The following is a 10,809-nucleotide window of genomic DNA, read 5'->3' on the forward strand; positions in this document are numbered from 1 at the left end:
GTGGGGGGTGCTTGATAGATCCAGTGATGCCAGTGTGCTCTGGCCGGGAGTGGGAGGTGCTCTCCTGTGCCCCCACCTTAATCTGACTCTACCCCTCCGATAACTGAAGGAAGGTAAGCAAGTCCCGGTTTGCTGCCCTCTTGCACTTGCCACCATCAGAATTCGGCCTCCAATATACGCCACTAAGCGTCTGAGTCTGCACCACGCGTGCAACACTCCTGTGACACTCCCCTAATATGCCCATGAGACAGACAATCCTCCAATAGAATTGATGTGGCAATGGCCATATAAATCTGGGTGGTGAGGTTGGGGCACCACTGGGTACACCTAGGGCCAATTCTGCATAATGACCCAAATGGGCAAATGTGTAATGAGGTAATTGTGTAGAAAATTCCGTCCATTGCTACTGACGGCTTTCGAGTCTGAGTCTCTCCTCTCATGGTTTAAATTATTTAGAAAAATACATTCTTTATACTGGTTGTTATTCTTACACATGTGTGGTCCAAGTCACCTGCCCTCAGCTGTGTAAACTTTTTCTTCATACAAAGAATAACATCAAATATAACCAAATATATTTATTTTGGAGTCATCAAACTCAGTAAATGTGTCTTTGCTCAGTCTCAATAAGATGCAATTTATATGTCTTTGTAATTACTCTCTACAGGGATCAGTATGTATTACCGACGGTTGGGGTGCCGGCCATCAGTATACAGACAACGGCATCCCGGCCGTTAGTATGCCAGCAGAGGGGCGAGCGCAAGCAGGTTCTATTCCCACCGGCGAGATCCCGACTGACGACAATGTAACTGCATCCGCTTTTTACATACATATTATACACATTTGTAGAACATCACCAGCTTCTACTCCTACTCCTAACAACAACTTGTAATGTCTTGGAACGTTATCCTGTAAATACTGGTCTGGAACATATGACACCAACTTGTCTCATGGGCTGTCTGCTGACCTTATTTACAAACACATTGAAAATGATTTAGACTAAAGACTTTTAAAGAGATACGTTTATTCATTTCTGCAGTACAATGAAGACTGCAAGTGTACACATATACAGTATGGGGGTCACTCCGAGTTGATCGCACGTAGCAACTTTTTGCTGCCCGCGCGATCAACTAGACGCCGCCTATGGGGGAGGGCTTTTTTGCATAGCTTGTGCAGCTCTGCTATGCATAAACAGTTTTGTGTACAACTAGACCAGGGTAACAGTTACTTACCCTGTGCGATCGATCCAGCGATGCAGGTCCCGGAATTGACGTCAGACATCCGCCCTCCAAACGCCTGGACACGCCTGCGTTGGACTCACCATTCCCAGAAAACGGTGATTTGCCGCCCCAGAACGCCTTCCTGCTGTCAATCATCTTGCGATCGCGCCAGCGATCGATTTCTTCGTTCTTCTTGTCGTTGCCCAGCGATGACGCGCCTGCACATTGCGGCCGACGCGCATGCGCAGAACCGAACCATTTGCAGTGTGCGAACGGGTCGGAATGACCCCCTATGTACTTATCCCTGTTGCATGTAATAAATATTCACTCCGGATATTTATTTATGTAGCATTGTGTCTCAGGTATTTGATGTGTATTTTTCTATTTAAAGAATAAAGTACATTTTAAAGCAATACAACCAGAGAAGATCCCTGGGTTCAGGAGGGATCCGGTCTGAAGGTCGACACTGTCTAGGTCGACGATGTTTAGGTCGACCACTATAGGTCGACAGTCACTAGGCTGACAAGGTTTCTAGGTCGACATGTGCTAGGTCGACAGGTCGACATGAGTTTTTCACATTTTTTATTTTTTTCATACTTAAATATCCACGTGGACTACGATTGGAACAGTAATCTGTGCCGAGCGAAGCGGTAGCAGAGCGAGGCATCTTTTCCCGAAGCATGGCGAGCCATGTGAGGGGACACGGTGCACTAATTTGTGTTCCCGGTCACTGTACGAAGAAAACGACACAAAAAAAACACCTCATGTCGACCTTTTGACCTGTCAACCTGCCACATGTCGACCTAGAAACCCTGTCAACTTTCCAACCCTGTCGACCTATAGTGGTCGACCTACACATTGTCGACCTACACAGTGTCGGACTGGGGCATAAAGGTCCCACCGGGGGGATGCAGTGATGGGGGCCCATACTTAGGGGTGTGGCCAGCCTACAAAGGGGGTGTGGCCAGCCTCCACAGAGGACTGAAATACACAATTGTCTTGTGCAGTGTAATGCAACATATCTACCATGTATAATACAAGTGCACAGTCTGGAACCTGATCTCTAGAGGAAGGAGTGGGCCCTCAGGCAGTGGGGCCTACCGGTGGTTTCCCTGGTACCCCTGTGGGCCAGTCCGACCCTGGACCTACATACTGTCGATTTGATGATCCACACCCGTTCAGGCCAGGGTGGCTACACACTTGTAGGTGCAGTGCTCTTCCAGCTTCTGAAAGCAGTCGTCCTTGCTGATTAGAGACTTTGCATAAAACGTGAAATGCGTCAGCAGGTGCACTAAGCTTTTGTGAATGTAAATGCTGTCTGGGGGAAATGCGTGGACATTAGCTTCTGCTGTAGCTAGCATTTATCTAGAACGTGGATAAAGCTTTGTGTGGCTCCCCTATATCTCTGTGGTCTGAAAATTGTAACAGAAATCCACCAGAACAGGCAGTTTCCTAACACACAGGATGCTGTGTAACATTGTGATAACAACATTCCGCGTCTGAATAACTGAACTATAGTCTATTATCAATATTCAAGTCCGGTTTTTACGCAGCGTCTCTACAATAGCCACATTATTACAGCACCTTACTGTAAAGTAATACAGAACAAACGTATAAGAAAGTCCCAATTCCAATTATAAATATATCTATGCTATATACAGTAGTATGATCAAAGGATAGAAAAAAATGTGTGTAAAATCTCAATTAGAGAATAATGGGTTATTGTGTAAAACAGAAGATAGATTTATTATCGGCACAATGCCATAAATAATAATATTTTGATTGTGGGATACAGGAACAATTGAACATTTCTTACAATATACCGGGCGAGGCAAAAACAAAACAAAAATCTCCCAGATTTCAAACAAGAAATACATGGTAAATGCTATTCACAATCTGAATACATAATCTATAAGGCTCTGATACGGAAGATAGACATTAAAAAGATAGACAGTCATTACGTCGACAGTAAAAGATCGACAAGGTCAACAATGTCAAAAGGTCAACACACCAAAAAAAGTGGGTGTTGTTTTGTGTTTTTAAACCTTTTTACCCCAATTTGTTTAAATAAGGCCCCATAATGCCCTGTCGACATTTTGATTGTCGACCTTCTGACCCTGTCGACCTTCTGACCCTGTCGACCTTCTGACTCTGTTGACCTTTTGACCCTGTCGACCCTTACACAAATAACCCGGTATCGACCCAGCATATTGCCGGGTCGACACGGGTCAGTATGCGGTGTGAAAGCACCAAGTACGAATTCCCGGGTCGCCTGACCCGATAATTCAACCTGGGTTATAAACAGTGTTATTCCCGGGTTGAATACCGGGTCAGTGGCTGCGTAAACAGATTCCCGGGTCGATGCGACCCGGGACCCGTTTACTAGATAGGGAGAGGCGGCACGAAGATGAGCTCATCTCCCAGCGCCGCCTCTGCCCCGCTGCCGGCTCCGCCCCCCGCCACTATGGCAACCAACCCGGAATATTGCCGGGTCGGACAGCCAGCCAAAAGGGGTAGGAGAGTCTCCAATGCCGGATCGCACCCGGGAAGGACCCGTTTCCAATTCCCATGCGGGATCCGGCATTGGAGAGGTGAAAGGGGTATAAGTGTCATACCTATTGACTGTAGACCTTTTTAGTGTAGGTCTATAGACCGGATACCAATCTAAAAGTGCAGGGAATACAGTTAATGTTCAATTAGTTTTGCATATGATATAGTAATGTCTTGGCATAGGTCATTAATGGTCCTTGGTGGATGTGTGTGGACCTCAGCTGTCAGATGGCCCCGTTGGCTGTGGAGAGGCCTTTCATGAAGCTGATGAGGACTATTTTTCCCCCCCAGTAATGAAAATTCTGCTGGTCGGCGTAGCCAGATAAATGAATGCGAGTTTCGGCAAGAAATTGCAACAATAACCAACTCTAAATGTGTATCACAAATGAAGGCCACCATCTGGACCAGATCATATTCAAAACCAATTGAAAATAATCTGTATTCCGTGCACTTTTACATTATGTACTAAAATGTTGAATATTATTATATACTAGGTGCTTCATCGCGCCCTACGGGCGCTCTTCACACCGTCGCAAGGGGCTACGCCCCCTTAACCCTTGCATACCTTTCTGGGGTTCAATATTTATATTATATGGAGTATTACCTGCATTCCTTTGTTAGTGGTTAAATATTGCACAATGAAAGGGCGTGCGATGGTGAAGGAGGCACAGCCCCTTGCGACGGCGTGAACAGCACCTGCAGGGCATGATGTACAGAATGTAGCGAGTGCGGGGGGGACTGGGGATGGGGGAGGGTGTCTGTAGATGCTGCGGGTGGAGGGGGGGCGGAAGCGGGAGGGGCCCGGATGGGGAAGGGTCGGGAGGTGCTGCGGATGGGGTCCGGAGGCACTGCATGTGGGGGAGGGGCAGGGGTGGCACGGGTGGGAGAGGGGCAGGTGCGGGGATGTTGCGGATGGGTGAAGGGTTCCAGAGGTGCTGTGGGATGGGAAGGGGAGGGGGTGCCAGGGATGGGGTAGGGGGACCGGAGGCACCATGTGTGGGGGAGGAGCAGATACAGGTGGTGCAGCGGATGGGGAAGGGGGTCTCAAGGTGCTCCAGGTGGTGGAGGGGCAGGTGTGGGGGTGCCGTGGGTGGGTGAGGGGGGGACCACGGATTGAGGAGGGTGCCTGCAGATGCTTCGGGTGGAGGGGGGCAGGTGTGGGGGGAGACATATATGGGGGTGGATGGTGGAGGGGGCCTGGAGGTGCTGTGGGTGGTGGAGGGGCGGGGGAGTGGGAGCCGCGGGTGGTGGAGGGGGTCTGGAGGCACAGCGTGTGGGGGAGGGGTGGAGTACCGCATGTGGTGGAGGGGAAGGTACGGAGGTGTGGTGCATTGGGGAGGGGTCTGGAGGCGCTGCGGGTACTGTACCTGCCAAAAAGGTAGTTGGAGGGTATGCAGTAACAGGGCCAGGACAGGGGTGACAGGGTCAGGGTCAGAACAGGGGTGACGGGGCCAGGACAGGGGTGACGGGGCATGGACAGGGGTGACGGGGCAAGGACAGGGGTGACGGGACAAGGACAGGGGCGACGGGGTCAGGACAGAAATGACAGGGACAGGATAGGGGTGACATGGCCAGGGTAGGGGCGGCAGGACCAGGACAGGGGTGACAGTGCCAGGATAGGGTTGACAGGGCCAGTATAGGGTTGACAGGGCAAGCACAGGGGTGACAGGGCCAGGATAGGGGTAACAGGGCCAGGATAAGGGTGACAGGGCCAGGATAAGGGTGAAAGGGCCAGGATAAGGGTGACAGGGCAAGGCCAGGGGTGACAGGGACATGACAGAACACAGGGCACGGGAGAGATTGGTATTAGGGACAGAACAGTGGTGACAGACAGATGTGTCTTACCGGAGTCACTGCTGCTGGCTGCTGCTGTTCCACTCCAACCTGTTGGGATCTGCTGCTGGTGGAGACTTGGCATGGCTGACTCTCTCAGGCTGCAGTCCTGCTTCCTCTGCCCGTCCGCACCCCTCCCCCCCTTCTCAGTCACACACTGCAGACCTCGCGCAGCTGCCGGGCACTGTGGTAAGGGGAGACTGGGAGTACTGGTTAGCCCCTGCTGAGTATGCTGATGTGGGGGAGTCAAGCGAACAGTGAGCCGGTGTCCGTCTGTCTGTACGGCATACCCCCTCACACACGCCCATACCTCCCAACTGTCCTGATTTTCGCGGATAAGTCCCATTTTTTGGGTCTGTCCCGCTGTCCCACCCGTGGGCCGCAGTGTCCCCCGGTGGGGGGGCCAGTTGGGAAGCTCCTGAACTCGCTGTTCTGCTTAGCAGAGCAGCGGTGAATAGACGCTGTGCGCATGCGCACAGCGTCTATTTAGTGGAGACAGTGGGAGAGGGGGCATCACGGGGTACGGATTAAGGGGGGGTTCCGGCAGCAGAGCCAGATTAAGGGGGGGGCCAGGGGGTATGTACCGTGGGCCCCACAGTTTTAGGGGGCCCCTCGGCTGGAGTAGCTCTGTCCCAGCTCTGAAGCTCCCCGTCCTGCCAGCAGCAGCATTGTGCTACAGTCAGCACACTCTGCTGCGTGTAGGCAGGTCTGTGGTGGTGCAGGGAGGCAGCAGCCTCCCTGCTTTCTTCTGCCTGTGCGGGTGTGTAGGGGGGAGCGACCAGCCCCTCTGGATTTACCCCTAGCTGAGGGGCCAAAATCCCATTAAAAAAAACAATCTCGAAATTTGCATAAGGGGGCGTGGACACGCATCCCACGATTAGGCCACGCCCCCAAACCCACAGCAGGCACAGCAATGAGATAGGGCCCCCCTGTCTCAAGTGCCCTGGGCTCCCCGGACTCAGAATCCGCCCCTGGGGGCATGCCAGCAGCTCACAGAGCGCTGGGCATGCCCCCTCACTGACGAAAACGGGGGCCCTCCCGTGAAGCCACGCCCCTTTTTGTTGGCTACGCCCCCTTTTCGCCGCCTGTGTGTCCCTCCTTCTGCCTGAAGAAAGCTGGGAGGTATGCACCCCTGCCTGTGCCATGCCCATACCATCTGCTTCTGCTCCTATTCTCCTATAGATTTGCCCAGATCTGTGACTCATTTGACTAACTCCGCCCAGTGTTGTGACTCCGCCCAGCGTTAGCAAATGAGTCACAAAGTCACAGATCTGGGCTAATATATAGGAGACTAGGTGATTCATCGCGCCCTACGGGCGCTCTTCACACCGTCGTAAGGGGCTACGCCCCTGTGGTCTGAGGGATGTTGGAGGGGGCAGGAGGTGTTGGGCTTGTTGGAGTTGTGGGTGTGTATGGCAGGGGGATTGGGGAGGGTATGTCCGAGGCTGCCATAGGTGGTGGAGTTCCACATGGGGTGTGTGGGTGGATGGTGAAGGGTATGGGTGGCTTTGTAGTGTTCATGGGAGGGGTTTTAGAGTAGGGTAGGGGAAGGTTGATGGTTTTGTTGAGGTTTCGTGTGAGCTGCAGGGGTGGTGTATTAGCATAAGCTGTGTGTCAAATATGGGGCTACAGTGTTTGGTGGATGTTATTGTGAGGTGTTGTGGGTGTTGGGCAGGTGTGTGTTGTGTGGATGTGGGGTAAAAGTGTACATGGTGTGTAGTTTGTATGTGAAACAGGGTGGGTGTAGTGAGGTGGAGGTGTGTGTGTGTTGGCGTTGCCCTGTGATTGAGGTGTTGACTGTTTGTGGGGAGGGTTGTTGTAGGTGGTGCGTGTGGTGGATGTTTGATTGTAAAATGGCCTTGTGTATGGGGATGTTGGTGCAGAGGTGGTGGTATAAATGGGGTATGTGGATGTTGGGAGTGGTGGAGGGTTGGCAGTGGGGGGTATGGAATTTTTCAAGGGGTAACGGATGTGCTGTGTGTGAGGGAGGAACATGTGGTGTGTAGGTGGGTTGAGGGGAAGTGGTGCGTTTGGCAGGGTGTGCATAGGTGCTTAGGGGGTTTTGTGGGTGTGGTGGGGAGGTTAGATGGGTTAGGGATTGAGGATGTATGTGTTAGGGAGTGTGAGGGTTGGCTTTGGATTGTTGATGGTGGTGAAGGTAATGTGTTTGGTGTGGTGGTGTGTGTGACTGTTAGTAGGTTTGGCCTGTGGCCCTGTAAGATGCTGGGGAGGGTGAATGAGTGTGTATGGGCTGAACCGTGGATGGTGGCCGGTGACTGCGTATACAGGGGCAAGGGGTAAGGGATGGTGTAGGTGGTGTAGTACTTGTTGCATTTGTTTGTGGGGTACTCGGGGACAGGGGTGGGTGTTGGAACGTGGCATGGGTGGGGGAGTTGCACATGGGGAGTGTGGTGGGATGATGGAGGGTATTTGGGGTAGTGATGAGCGGGTTCGGTTTCTCGGAAACCGAACCCCCCCGAACTTCACCCATTTTACACGGGTCCGAGGCATACTCGGATTCTCCCGTATGGCTCGGTTAACCCGAGCGCGCCCGAACGTCATCATCCCGCTGTCGGATTCTCGCGAGATTCGGATTCAATATAAGCAGCCGCACGTCGCCGCCATTTTCACTCGTGCATTGGAAATGTTAGGGAGAGGACGCCAGCCACGTTATTGTTGAACTTGATTGTGCACTATTGCTTAATTGTGGGGAGGGCTGGGGAGCAGCTGTATAATATAGGAGGAGTACAGTGCAGAGTTTTGCTGATCAGTGACCACCAGTTATCCGTTCTCTGCCTGAAAAAAACGCTCCATATCTGTGCTCAGTGTGCTGCATATATCTGTGCTCACACTGCTTAATTGTGGGGACTGGGGAGCAGCTGTATTATATAGCACTAGTACAGTGCAGAGTTTTGCTGACAGTGACCACCAGTATACGTTGTCTGCCTGAAAAACACTCCATGTCTGTGCTCAGTGCCAGATTAAGGTCCACATGGGCCTGGAGCTGACATTTGTGAAGGGCCTATTGTGTGCCGCAGCAGATGATGTGACTATTGCCATGGGGGTGTGACTAGTTATGTGGGGGGGAGGGGGGGTGGCCATGGAGTGTGACTAGCGCCTACCTCGAAAACCTCAGTCTCATTTCTCTGGCTACAAGACACAGACTGCCTATCACTGAACAGCAGCAGCCAGCAGGTCGTCCCTGATTATTATTATTATCCTTTATTTATATGGCGCCACAAGGGTTCCGCAGCGCCCAATTACAGAGTACATAAACAAATAATCAAAACAGGAAAACAGCAACTTACAGCTGAATACAATATACTGTAGGACAAGTACAGGGTATATAAACATAGCTTCATCAGCAGACGACACTGAAATAAATATCAGGGTGGCAGAGAACTGGGGGATTTAGTGCCGTCGAAGGGAGTATGAAGTAGAAGGTGGTTTAAGTTAGAGAGGAAAAAGCACATGAGGGAAGAGGGCCCTGCTCGTGAGAGCTTACATTCTAAGGGTTGTAACACACTAGCCGGCTGGCGCCGCCCGGCAAAAACCCGGCCGGCTTTTAACCGCTGCCGTGATGCAAAGACACATTGAGCACAATGTGTCCTTAAACACGGCACAGTCCCGGCACGGCTGCCGGGTTGCAGCCGGAACTATTCACTGGAAGGTCCGGCTGCAGGGCCGGCGCCGGGCCGTCTTTGAAGCCAGTAAATCGTGTGTGTGAAGGGGAGCTTTCACACACAACGGTTTTTTCCCAAGCCGTGTCTAATGCTGCGCATGCGCACAGCATCACCCACGGCTCAAAGCCGTCCTGTGTGACAGACTCTGGGCTAAAACACACTACCCGGCTTTTGCCGGCCGGGAAAAAGCCGGACGGCTTTTTCCCGTGCTGGCATTGTAGTTAACAGTGTGAGGGCTAGGGTCCCTTCACACTGCACGGCCCCGGCCGCCGGGTTGCAGCCGGGTCTCACCACTGGAAGGTCCGGCGGCCGGGCGGCCGCCGGGCCGTCTTTGCAGCCAGTGAACCGTGTGTGTGAAGGGGAGCTTTCACACACAACGGTTTTTTTCCAAGCCGTGTCTGATGCTGCGCATGCGCACAGCATTACACACGGCTCAAAGCCGTCCTGTGTGCGAGACTCTGCCGGTTTCTCCCGGATGGCAAAAAGCCGGACAAAGTTTGTCCGGCTTTTTGCCATCCGGGAGAAACCGGCCAGTGTGTTACAGCCCTCTGCCGGTTTCTCCCGGATAGCAAAAAGCCGGACAAAGTTTGTCCGGCTTTTTGCCATCCGGGGAAAACCGGTTAGTGTGTTACAGCCCTAAGGGGAAGGGAAGACAGACAGGGGTGTCACAGATGGAGTAAACAGTGAGCGTTAAACAGAGGGTTAGGATGAGATTTGGCTGGGTTTGGTGAAGAAGTGGGTCTTGAGAGCCCGTTTGAAGTTTTGTAGAGAGGTGGAGAATCTGAGGGGGAGAGGTAGGGAATTCCAAAGAAAGGGAGCAGCATGTGAGAAATCTTGGAGGTAGGAGTGGGAGGAAGTAACCAGCAAGTAGGAGAGGCGGCATGCATTATACTGAGCTTTCATTCCCACATATTATACACAGATACCTCTCCACCTACAGAGCTCACTACCTAACACATGTATCACACAGATACTGGGCGCTTGTCCGCAGATCTCACAATCTTACACACATATCTCACATATGCTGAGCCTTCAACATCCCCAGAGCTTACAATCAAATACTGTACATACTGTACAAATACATCACACATACCTAGTAATATTACCCATGATTTACAATCTAACAACACATGTGCCATAAACCTTCTAAACTTTTGTCCATCGGTTTACAATCTCATCTAACAGCAGCATAATCCAAGGTCTCACTGATATTTGTATCTTGTTTTAAGAGCTGACAATCATATGTTGCTCTCTCCCCAACTAGAGCTTGTTATTCCACTACACAGGTACCATCAGAGAGACCTCACCTACAACTTGCCACCTAGTACGTATCACACATCCCCAAAATCAAATAATATGATTCAAAATTCAGATTTAAGTGTGCAGGTTCCTTGCCCACAGAGCTTGCAATCGCAGAGATTGCCTTCTCACCTGGGAGGGGCAGGTAGTTGAGACAGGGGCCAAAGCAGTGGCTCTGTGCTCTCCCAAAACTCTTTGGGGCCTGAGACGTCAGCGCTCCTTCCCAC

Source organism: Pseudophryne corroboree, chromosome 2, assembly GCF_028390025.1.
Source record: "Pseudophryne corroboree isolate aPseCor3 chromosome 2, aPseCor3.hap2, whole genome shotgun sequence".
Lineage (NCBI taxonomy): Eukaryota > Metazoa > Chordata > Amphibia > Anura > Myobatrachidae > Pseudophryne > Pseudophryne corroboree.